This window comes from Triturus cristatus, chromosome 7 (genome assembly GCF_964204655.1).
Source record: "Triturus cristatus chromosome 7, aTriCri1.1, whole genome shotgun sequence".
NCBI lineage: Eukaryota > Metazoa > Chordata > Amphibia > Caudata > Salamandridae > Triturus > Triturus cristatus.
In genome coordinates, this window is record NC_140590.1 from 1,653,903,521 (window position 1) to 1,653,916,351 (window position 12,831).

A 12,831-nucleotide genomic window follows, 5' to 3' on the forward strand; every position below is an offset into this window, starting at 1 on the left:
TTCAAAATTAAAAACAAACAAATTAACAACAACACAAAAGATTTTAAAAAACAAAAAAATAAACATAAAGAAAACTTTTAAATATTACAAAAGATAGAAACAGATTAGAATGTTACACAGATCTAACAAATACCTAGAAAGATTATTTAAAAAATCCAAAACGAATTTAAAAACCAAAAACTTTTCTTTTAATAGAACATTTTTATAAATGAAAACATTAATTATTACATAAATTAAATGTTTTTGATTTCCTACCCTATATCACCACACAATTCACAACCCACATTTAAATTTTAAACAAATGTGCTTCCTTAATTAACATAACCAATAATCAAACAAATCTTATTAATTTAAGTTTTTTTTAAAACAAATAAAAATGTATTTACTCCCCAGACATTACCCCTATAAAACCCAAACCCACACACAAAATAACAATAAACACTTACCATTAATATTTATCAATTGATAAATTAATATTAATAATCAACGGATTATTAACTAATTAAACATAAATTACTTTCCACCCTCTACCCCAATAAACACCACAACCCACACCTAAAAATCATTACACATTTCCCATAACTAATTTGACGTTAATAAATTGATATAAATTGACTACATCTTATTAATTAATATCAAAAGAATTTCCTTCCCACCCTTTACCACTATAAACCCCACAACTTACATAAAAAATGTATTACACTATTGCCATATTTTAATTTCAATTAATTAATTAGCATTCATTAACAAAGTTATTAATTCATTATAAAAAAGTTACTTCCCACCCTATTCTCCTATAAACCCCACCACCCACTCCTACAAAAATGACACAATTAACATAATTAATTACAAATGAATGAATTAATAATAATTAACAATCAATTAATAAATATTTAATAACAAAATAACTCTCACAATTAACACTATGCATAGGCAAATGGATTCCCTAATTTGCATGGGGCACGCCTCCATGCACATGAGGCAACACCCCCTGAAAATAGCGCTGTCAATTTATGTGCGCCAGCGCTATCAGTATTACAGAAGGGGCAGCACAAATGCCCCCTGCGCTCCCGGGGAACCCTGTGTAATACGGCCCCAGGATGAGGATCTATCTCTGAACATCTACTTTCATGGGAAAAGAGATGCACACCACTCTGGGTTATAAATAGGTGATTTATTTGGAATAATGACGACCAGTATCTTAAGCAGTAAACGCAAAATGGTTTTGGTATTGGCTCCTGAAAGCACAGGTACAAATTAATAGTCGAACAAATTTACAGCTTCTGTAACTAATCCTGATCCTAACTTTAACCCAGTTGCAACAGTTCCTTGTTCTACAAACTCCTGTAAATGATACATTTCCTAAGCTACCTTCATACATTTTCACAATCCACAAACTACAGCTATCCACAAAGTTACAAAGTGTGCAACTCACGGAGATGTAGGCTATATATGCCAGAGAGGAAGGAGTCATTAAGGAGCACCAGCACCCTTGGCATTTTCGCTCTTTCCTTCTGAATTCCTGTCCATCAAATTAATCCTATACATTCCTGCATACCTGTCTTCAATGTTTCCTGCGCTTCGCAATGTGCCCCATTCTCGCGATTCAAAATATTTTTTGAAAATCCTAATGCCTGCCATGAAATGGCATCCACTCCCGACAGCCTCCATGAAATTCCATTCTAGTCTCTGGACTCTCCCCCCAGTTTTCACTTCTATATAAACACATTTAGGGGCAGAAATGTTAAAGTAAGGCATATATTTACATATCTACAAAATTTTAAAGAAAATATAAAAGGCTTGGTACTCTTGGAAGATGCACATTATACATGATCAAGGATGTCTGCCCAGAGTGGGTTCTGTGCAAGCAGCAACAGACTCGCCTCTGGTGGAGCTGGTGGTTCACCAACATGTGTCCATTGCTTTGCATTCTTCCTGACCCCTAAATGAGGGGGAGGTGGAACAGCATATAAGCCATGAGAACCTCCAACCTTCTCATTGGCAAAAATATAATATGGTGCACAACCAAACAGTGAACAGGGGAGTAGGCACCCTCTTGTTCATCTGCCATGACTCAGAGGCAGGAGTACATGGAGATAGGGTTGCCACCTGGCTGGTTTTCTACCAGCACCACCAGTACTTTAATGTCATAAATAACCACATTCACATAAGTATCTTTAGCCTTACAGATACCTGAAACAGCAAATATAATTAGCAAGCACTTTAAATTAATACATTCCATTTTGTTTAATTTCCTATTTAGTATCATGCCTAGGATTTTTAGACTCCTAAAACAACAACAAAGAGCAGTTATTTTTCTCTTGGGAAGGTGGCAATACTAAATGCAGGGACCAAATAAACAACAGAAAAATAAAAACACATCAACTAGGGAAAAGGATAGCCAGTTAAAACAAGTTTAAAAAGGACAGATGTGAAATTTTTTGTAAAACTAGAGAATGATGTGTGGTATAGGCTTTACTTAGGAGTGCTGCACACTAATCCAAAATGGCCACTCATGCAGCACATATCTCATGCAATTTTGTGAGATTTTCCCTCACTAAGGGCCCAATTAGGATGTTGGTCTGATCCACAACAAGGCCATCGGTGATGGTCCACCTGACAGCCAGGATAGAGGTCCTGCCACCGTATTATGATGCAGACGGTTGGAGGGACTGACAACGCCGCTGACAGGCTCAAGGAGCCCATCGGGGCATCGGTTGGACCGTAGTCCCTACAATGGGGTGGTGACTGTGGTGGTACCGCCATAGAGATTACGGTGTCCCTTTCCCTGTGCCTTTACATGGCAGTCTGACTGCCATGTAAATGCAGACCGAAATGGACTTTGGGGGCCCCTAGCTGGCCCCCCATGCTCCATGGGGCTCCGCTATGGAGCCAGGGGAGCACATGTGCCCCCCAACCATCCTTGGACAAGCCTCCAAATGGTGCCTTGCACACGGTGCATGGAGGTTTGCAAAATGCATTTTTCTATTGCGGCTTGTGCTGCAGTCCTTTTCCGCAATAGAAAAAGGCATTTTTCTAACTGCCTACATGGTGGTCGCATCATAATTTGGCTGGTGGTACTGCTGACTTCATGTTGGGTGGTTCCATTTCCACCGCGATACTACTGTCATTGTAATAAGGCCCAAAGTGCGCCCTTGCATGCCGTTTCGGATGCTAGGTGCCACCATTGCATTACGTGTAGTCTCCTATAATTTTAGGTGAAATCTGCAAAGCACCCTAATAGGCTTTTGGGAGAATCCTCAAGTCTTTCTGTAAACTTGCTTGTAAATTCTACAAAGTTTATACACCAGAGATGCGGGCCTAAATGCTCCATTTGCTTCCCAGGCCGGCAACAAGCAATGACTTTCCCAAAGAGCTGCTTCTGCCATGCAATTCTGGAAACACCACAGAAAATACAGAGACACTTCTTAATTCAAGAAACAGACCACCAGCTACAGAGTGTACATACTGTCTGGCCTTCTACTTTATCACTGTAGGGCCTTCGAGGGACGGACTGGCCTATTGGCAGGGCCACTGGAAGTATGCAGCAGAGGAGGACCAAATTATGCGGGAAGGTTAACTAAATTATACAGCAAGAAAAGGCTAATTGTCTGGCATAATTCAGCTCATTTTGTGACAGTATTGCTTCATTATTTTGTCATTTTTTTTACACCTGGAAAAAAAAGATAACAGTGTCTTGTGAGCGCCATTGTGTGTGCATAGTGCCTCATAGATGTGCCTTTGTATCTGCAGTCTTTCTGCATTTCTACTTTGGGGCAGTGATCCTTTTCTGTTTTGTATCTTATGAGTTTCAGAGACAAAATAATTTTAGACAATTTATGTCAATAAAAAGAAACTTACGACAAATAGCTGCAATTTTATGTAGTATTCTATATCAATATGATCTCTCCTTCTACGAGCTAATACAGTCCCACCTTGAATGAAGAAATATGCTCACTGATAATTTTAATTTTAATTGTTGAGAGTACTAGCAAGCCTTGGACCCAGTTTAGATTGATATGCCAGGTCGGTTGTGGTGATCTGCATTAAAATGTGTAGCAATTTGTGGCGTTCTATACCTTTTAGTGGCCAATTCTGGGAGAGGATGTGACGTAACCAGCTTTGAGTTCCGCCGTCGGCTCAACATCCTGTGATTCTCAACATTCTGTGATCTCCTAGCACCTAAAAAATGAATCTGCCCATGTGTAATGTAAATGGTGCTCATGTGCACGCTCCAGTGACCTTGTGCCAGTAGGGGATGGAAGTAGGCATGTGGGGTGCTGCAGCACCACCAGAAATAACCATGCTAGAGTTCAGAAAGTGAATGAGCAACAAAGATGCCTTAAACTTTAGTCTTGTCACATGTCTGTGCTTCCAAAGACAGAGGTCAAATGTTAGGCTATGTCTTTTGACAGAGTGCTGCTTATTCCTTCAAATATGTGCTTACACTAGACAGTTATCTGCTGTGTGACATTAAAACTGGCCCTATCATCATGCCCTTAACATCATTAACGACAAAAACATGCCTTACTTATATCAATAGTTCATTACCAGTTTGCAAAAGTCATACAAAGATCTCACAAAAGAAAAAAAGAATTTCCCCTTTTTTTAAAAAATTTGGTGCATGATTACAATGTTGCAAATAGCACGTCATTTTTCAATCAATTCATGAGTACAGAACATGCGAGTATTATATCACCACAGGTAATTAGCATATACCAATTATAAACTACATATCGTAAATAAAAAGGTAAAAAATAAAAAATATATATCACATCAGCAATTATTCATCATGCACACATTTATATATTTTAAACCCCCACTCCCACCCCTCCCACCCCTGGGGTTGGCACACATTTAAAGGAAAACAGGAGTTAGCTTTAAACCCGGTGCTATCTCTCAAGCCATTTAGTCAAAGGTTCCCAAATCTTTAACCCTTTCATACAAGACCGTTTACTTCTTTTTTTCATAGATGGCTTTTTCAAAATTATAGTTTGCCACTAATCGAGTTAGCCATTGGTAGTACCCAGGGGGGGATTGATCAAGCCAAGCTGAGGCAAGGCAAAGTCGATATATCGCCATAGCTATAAAAATCAAATACTCTCCGGGCTTGCCTTGAACCTTCTGGTCTACCCCCAGGCAGATCAGGGAGGAAGAAAGGAGAACGTCCCTTCCTAATACTTCTTTAAAAACTTTTGCGATCTCAAGTTTTAAATTGTTTAGTGCATCACAAGAGGCGAACATGTGATTAAAGTCCGCCTGATACAGGGAACATCGTGGGCAGAAGGTCCCTCTCCCGTCCCCCATTTCGTGATCTTTTTCAGAGTATAGTACAGCAGAAAGCAAGATATATAATACTGGGCTTGAAGCCACGCTGGAATTACCAAACTTTGTGCTAACTCTGTTGAGTGGAAAAATAGGTCTTCGGAGATATCGTTTTCTTCTTTCTACTTCCTGGCCCGCGTTACCAAGTCATCCGGCATTAAAGTATTGAAAGAATTATACACGGTTCCAATAGATGGATGATTAATTCTCAGATTGTCAATAATAGAGTTATTTCGAAATCCTGCTGGACCACCGCACTTTCTCTTTAAAAAATCGCGTATTTGCAGGTATTTATATAAATCTTTCCAATCCAATTTATATCTTTCTTTAAGATTTTCAAAATACACTACATCTGATAAAGAGTATGAATCACCCAGTTTGGACAGGCCCTTACTTTGCCACTTTTTAAGTATTGAATCTTTAAAAATGTCGGGCAGGTTTGGGTTGCCGTACATCGGTGTATAGCAATTCAGACCACACAGACCTAGCATTTTGCGGACCAATTTCATGCTTTTAAACCCAGCAGCTAGTGTCCTAAAGCTTACCTTCTTGTAGTAAGAATCATTTAAAAACCTCCAGATCCATCCCCGTGCATCTTTTCCCATTATGAGTTCTATAGGTGCGGGTATGTCTCCCAAAAGATTATCTGTTGGATTATCTGATAAAAAGGGTGAAATTGTGCAAAAGAGTGGTTACCCAATAATAAAGTCTTATATTTGGAAGAGCCAGCCCACCCTTTTCCTTTGGTAGAGAAACATATTTATAAGCTCTTCTAGGTTTTTCATAAGCCCATATAAAATGTGAAAACAAGTCTTCGACCCTTTTTAGACACATGGTGCTAAATTCTAACGGAATAGCTCTTATAAAATACAAAAATTTGGGGGAAAAAATCATTTTGATTAAATTGCATCTCCCTATTATCGAAAGATGCAGATTATGTAGTCGGGTTAATTCAGGCTTAATTTTATCAATCAAGGGATCAATATTACACTCAACTATCTTTTCAACGCCAGCCATAACTTCCACCCCTAGATATGTGGCCTTTTCCACTTGTCTAGTGTCATCCCCCATATCAACATTCTTACAGATTATCTGGGTTTTAGATCTGTTAAGGGTATATCCGGATAAGCTACCAAACCTAGCCGCCTCTGACTCAACCTCAGCCATGGATACTTCAGGATTAGCAGCCACCAAGGCTATATAGTCAGCATAGGCAAGTACTTTCGATTCCCAACCATGTGAAATAATGGGCTACTTTTCAGTTTAATTTCCAGCCGTGTGCGTAAAAAAGGATCTATGTACAGTGCAAACAGGAGCGGTGAGCTCAGGCATCCCTGGCGGGTACCTCTAGCAATTTTAAAAGTATCGGTAAGTGTACTGTTTAAAAATAATCTTGCGGTGGGTTGATAATACTACATCTTAAATGCTTGTATAAATCCCTGACCTATCCCAACCCTTGGCAGGGTCTCCCATAAAAAAAGCCAGGAAACCCTGTCAAAGGCCTTCTCGGCATTGAGAAGAATAATGGCATCATTAGGATGGCGGGTGGACTTTGTCCGCCCGCCATCCTGACGTAGAAAGGGACCGCCCGCCATTAGTGCGGCGGTCCTGTGTGGGTCATCAGGATGCGCCCGATACACTGGTGGGCGCATCCTGCATTTTTGACATTGCGGCGGGCGGTGCATTCAGCACCGCCCGCCGCAATGCCAAAAAGGCATGACTTGCATTTTCATGCAGAACGTGGCAGGCACCGCACGGTGCCTGCCATGTTGTGCATGAAACTGCAGGGGGGTACCATAGGTACCCCCATGTGCACCACACACCCCACAACTTCCTGAGGGCCTGCTACGAGCCCCCAATAGTAAAGACCGCATGCCTTTCTGTGGCAGCGTTGCCACCACAGAAAGGCGAATCCCTGCATGCATTATAATATGGATGGCGGTGTCTAACAGACACCACCACCATATTAAAACCTTTTCTGCCCGGTCTTTCCGTCCGCCGGGGTCCCCCCCGCCATAGTAATATGGCAGGGGGAGAATGCGGGTGGGGAAGAATGTCGGGCGGATCGTCACCGCCATGCAGGCGGTGGCGATCCGCCCGACATTCTAATGGGCCTCTAAGTGCCATGGCATCTCCAGAAATGTGGGCAGCATCAAACAAGGAGATAGTTCTCCTAATATGATCTATGGTCCCACATCCAGGTATAAATCCGTGCTGCCTAGGAGATATTACTTTAGGTATTACCCCAGCTAGTCGAACCGCCAACATTTTAGAGTAAATTTTGCTATCCGCATTTAGCAGAGTTATAGGGCGGTATTAGGCGGGGTCTAGTGCCGATTTATGTGTTTTCAAGAACATTATGATTTTTGCCTGCGACCATGATTCAGGTGGTTTTCCCCCCTTAAACACATGAGCGAATAGCTGGAGCATAACCTCTTTTAATTCTGTGGAAAAGCTTTTATAAAATTCACCTGGAATATTATCCAACGCAGTGGCTTTACCATTAGGAAGACTATTAATGTAGAGCTAGGTGCCGATCCACAGGAGGGGCTCATCAAGTTGAGCCTGGTCTTCTTGCGATAGTTGCACTGCTGGAATTTGTTTTAAATAGGTAGCAATCTCATCTAAATTAACCGTGGTTGTCTCCTGATATAGGTCTTGATAATAAGCAAGAAACGTGTTATGAATGCCTTCTGGATCTGAGATTACTTCTTGTGAAGAGTTTTTGACAGCGGTAATAATATTCCTTGTTGTTTTTTGTCTTGCTCTAATCGCGAGGTGGTGTCCAACCTGCTCACTGCATTCATAAGCCTCCCTCTTCCAGATTACTAATCTGTCTGCCGCTCTTTTGGTGATTACCTCCATGAGAGCCGATTTTGCTGATATTATTCTTGCTCGCGCGCCCGCAGGGTCCTCACCATCCCTAAGAGTAGTGATTAGATTTTCTTCAGCCTCGGCCAACTGAATTTGCAATTTATCTAGTAATTGGTGCATTTCTCTATTTGAGGTGAGTGAAAAGCTCAGTGTCTCTCCTCTAATTGCTGCTTTTAGTGCATCCCAACCACATCAAACCCTGTGCTGCCTAGATTATCGTTGATGAATTGTGGGATCCAGCATCTCATGTACTAGGAATACTCCTCGTTTAGAAAAAGGGATCGCTCAAAGGTCCAGTTATCAAACTCTCTAGTAGCCACAGTTACCCCCCCTAATTTCTACCACTAAAGGCTTATTATCTGCCACGATGCGTGGGGTTTTCTCTATTAAGCACTCATGAAGAATAGGCTGTGATACAAAGACATAATCTAGTCTCACCAGTTTATTATGCGGGAAAGTATAGAAAGTATGGCTTAAATCGGTGGGGTATTGTGAGTGGCAAATGTCGATGAGTGCTTGTACCCTACATAAGGTCCTTAGGGCTTTAAAAACTTATTTTGTGAGATCTTTAGTCCACAGGACTAAAGATCTCACAAAATAATTACTGAATGTTTTTGCAGAGTATCTAGAATCTTTCCAACATTAATAATCTCATGAAACTTTGATATGCCAAAATATTTGCCTTGCTGAATTCTGTATTAAATAAAGAGCTGGTCACATTAGGCAAGATGCCATCTGGGTCTAGGTGAGGATATATAGGGTGAACCATGGCAACCGGGAAACATCGTTTACATGGCTTGCCATACATTATAATTGACCGCGTTGCTACACCGTAAACCATTACAACGCAAGTCGTTATAACGACTTGCTGTAGGGGGCAGAAGGTGTTGGATTTAAAATCCAACACCTTCCCTACTGTTGCACAGACTGCAGTTGGAATATTAAATTATACTATTCCAACATCCAGCGCCCCCTACAGCAAGTCGTTGTAACGACCTCCGTTGTAATGGTATGCGATGTAACACCGCGGTTGTTGTAACAACTGCGTTGTAATGGCATGCGATGTATCGCATGCATTGTAATGTGGCCTATTCATGGCAACCATCCTCTGACAGACTATAAAGGTGATGGTTTACTTGGAAACGTTTCTATAGGGAATATTTTAGGTAAGATGATTGGAAAACACTTACATGACTGCCCAACATTTGTTTTGGTGCAGAAGTGTACATAATTGTGTATGTGAAGGTGTTTGTATGGTGCAAATGTAACTAGTGAGTAACAGAGTGCTTAACAATAAGTGTGAGCCCAGAGGTGTGATAGAAGGTCACTCATTGAGGGGTGTGGAGGGTGTTCCTTTATGGGATGTGAATCCCTGAATGGCAGGAAGGTAAGAGAAGTGCTGATGCTAATGGGGATGTTGCACATTATCCTGGGAGTGTAGACTGAGAAGGTCAGTCTGGTGATGTCCTGGCTCTTTGTGTGAGGCTGTCTGTCTGTGGGGTGTAGTTATTGGCCAGGTAGTCAGGATAGTCTTTATGATGCCTTTGCATGCGATGCAGATAATGCAGGCCTGGCTGGAGCCAGAGCCAATGTGTTGATGTGTTGTGGTTGCATTCCTTCAGACTTTTGAAATGTGACACAGCATGCAGGAAGCCTCTAAGGAGTGCCTCAGTGGTGTCATATAGATCGGAGAGCAAAGTGCTGCCTCTGACCATGAGAGATAACCAGTACCGCAGCTCTGATATCCGTTTCAGAAAGGAAGAGTACTTTTTCAGCAGGAGAGCTGCTACAATGCTGTCTTGTTTGTTCTGACAGAATGTTCTTTGAAGGTGAGCATGTGCACAACGTCAATGACAATGGATCACTAAATCAAGTGTCTATATACAGTGATACAGACATGCACATGAGGAAGACTGTGCATTAGAGAACTGTTCTAGGACTGACTCTGTCTAGCATTTAGGTAGGGTTCATTACGGTATCTCATACTCTACTGTAGTAAGCGGTAATTGTGGTGATGAAGTGTGTTCGCTCCTGATTTACAAACAATGAATGTTAAAAACATTAAGGCAATGCATGTCAGCGATTTAGTTCCTCTCTTATTTCAAGTTTTACTTAAACTTGCTTTCCTCAAGAGTTAGCTATTTAATCATGTTGTGTTCTGTATTTTTTCCCTTGCATACTTCGACCTGTCAAGGTGTTTATGAGTGGCACTGACATAAAGCTCTGATGCTTAAGCCAAAGCAAAGTGTCTGTCAGTGGGTTCGCCTCTCTGCAGAGCACACAGAACAATGGTCATGTATTCCAGTTGTAATTGCAATCCTGTGGAAATGTATGTGAAGAGGGGGCAGACATGGCAAAATATATACAGGGCAAAAGGAAATAAATTGCTTAAATGCGAGTGAGTGCAGTGTATGTGTGTAGGTGGTAAAGTGAGGTAGATGCAAGAAAGTGCATTCAGGGAAGAGTGAAAAGAGGGTGCTGAAGAGGAAAGAGAGGTGGTTGAAGATGTGCAGATGGTGAAATGTGCAGAGAAAAAGGGCATATATATCTAACATAAAGCGCACATAACTGAAAGCCAAAACTCCTTCTACATTCTCAATAATATTGAGATTTCAGAATTGAAACATTTTCAAGGTTAGTTATTTATAGTTATTTATAACAAATCCTTGTTGTTACTCATTTATCTTAAATAGCTAACAACTATTGACAAAGCCAAACATACTGACAGGTTTTAGGTGTAGGTCAGTTGTTTTTTTAAATATCTGGAAGCAACTACATCTCAGAGAAAATCCAAAATACTAGCACACTAAGGGATTCACAGAAATTATTTTACATGTTCCCTTTTAGTGAGCCCACACATTTTTCATCTCACTTAAAGGCCTGTCTTCACATATTTCTATATAACTGATTGCAATCAGCAGCTGTGGGTCTTTCCCGAAGCCTGGTTAGAGCATTTTCTTCCAAAGTTGATGCTGCCTGCAGTGCAAGACGCTGGGTAAGCACACACTTTAAAAGGCTGTAGTTGTCACGTTGTACAGTTTGCACATTACAGTAACTGTTGAACATATTAATGCAGTAAGATATAGGGTGCTTTTTAATGTGTTTAATATTTCAAGTCTATACATTCCCACTGCTTTATAAGCCTTATTTTATCACTAAATAAATTTGCTTTAAAATGCAACATTTGCCAATCTTTTTAAAAATAATTCTCTGGAAGAGGACCCAGCCTGGACCCCATGTTTGTTTATTAATCTTGCTCGTGTCGCTCACTGCATAAAAGTCATACCAAACATTTACGCCTCACCACTTTTAAATGTCTCCAGCCGTCACCGTGCTTTAGTAATTGATTTGTGACTGTGTACTTCAATGTACATCACTGGCTACATATCACACCTATACCATGCTCCTGCTAAATGGGAGTGGGTCATTTGCTAGACATGTTGTTTATGTGACATTCAGATTTTTCACAATCCCTAAGCCTTCAGTGATCTAACATTGATGGCAGCACCCCTACTCTGAAAATTGTTCCAGCACCAGTTGTGCGTAGTTGGCGCATATATAAAAAAAGATGCAAACGCTTAGAAAACCCATTCATGATTTGCTGGCGTGCTCAGACTGCGCTCTTTGAAGCCGCCATCTGCTTATATAGCCAGCAGCACTTTGTCATATTTCCAGAACAGCAATAAGCATCTACCCATAAAATGACTACCTGTGTCTCTCTGCCTCGCAGTTTGAAGCTATTCTGCATAAACATCAGTATTCTCCTCTTTGACTCACTGCACCATCATACAGTTTTACCACCTGGCTCTTAAATATCTCATTGTCCGATTTGCAAAGCTTTTTTTCCATTGGTACAAGCCAGTGACTAATGGTAATTCAAGAGTAAGTCACACCCTGGTCCAGAGTCAGGCACAATTACATATAGAAAAATCTTTGTAAATCTGAGCACGCTCACCAAGAAGGAAGTATGTAGGGAAGAACTTGCGTGTGGAATTAGGTCGGTCTAAAGCTTATCTCATAATAAGACAGAGTAGATATATATAGAGAGAGTCTGGGTGAGTCTCTTTGTTGATAAGCCTCTGTATACCAGCTCAGGATTTGAACTGTCAGGTGTGTAAGACTGCATAAGGGGTACTGCCAGTGCAGTGCGTGGATGGGGGCATGCCCATGCATTGTAAGTTAGAAGTATTGCTATCTTATTTGTTCCCAAACCACAACACTAGCAGAAGCCAACACTACTAATGCAGCAGAGGGCATCATCAGCACTGTAGGCAACACTGCATGAGCAAGAGGAGAGATGCACCCATGCCTCCAGTCACTTCCTTTCATCTGAGTCACTTGCCGTGCAGTCCCTTCTGACTTATCAAGTCAGGAGGTCTAGGGTTCTTTGTGTGGGGTCACTTTGGTTTTTGCAAAACCCATCAGTAATTGTAGTTTCACTGCATAACATGGCTATACTTTCCATCTAGATTTGATTGTTTTCATACCAAATGCCCACCTCTGAACACACAATGTGACTTGTGTTTGGGCAACTCTCCTCCCCTACTCCAACCCTCAACCTCCTTTTCCTATGCCTAGAAATTGTGCTTCCATCAGATAGCATTGCTAGTATCAATGTGTGCCTCTGTGTTT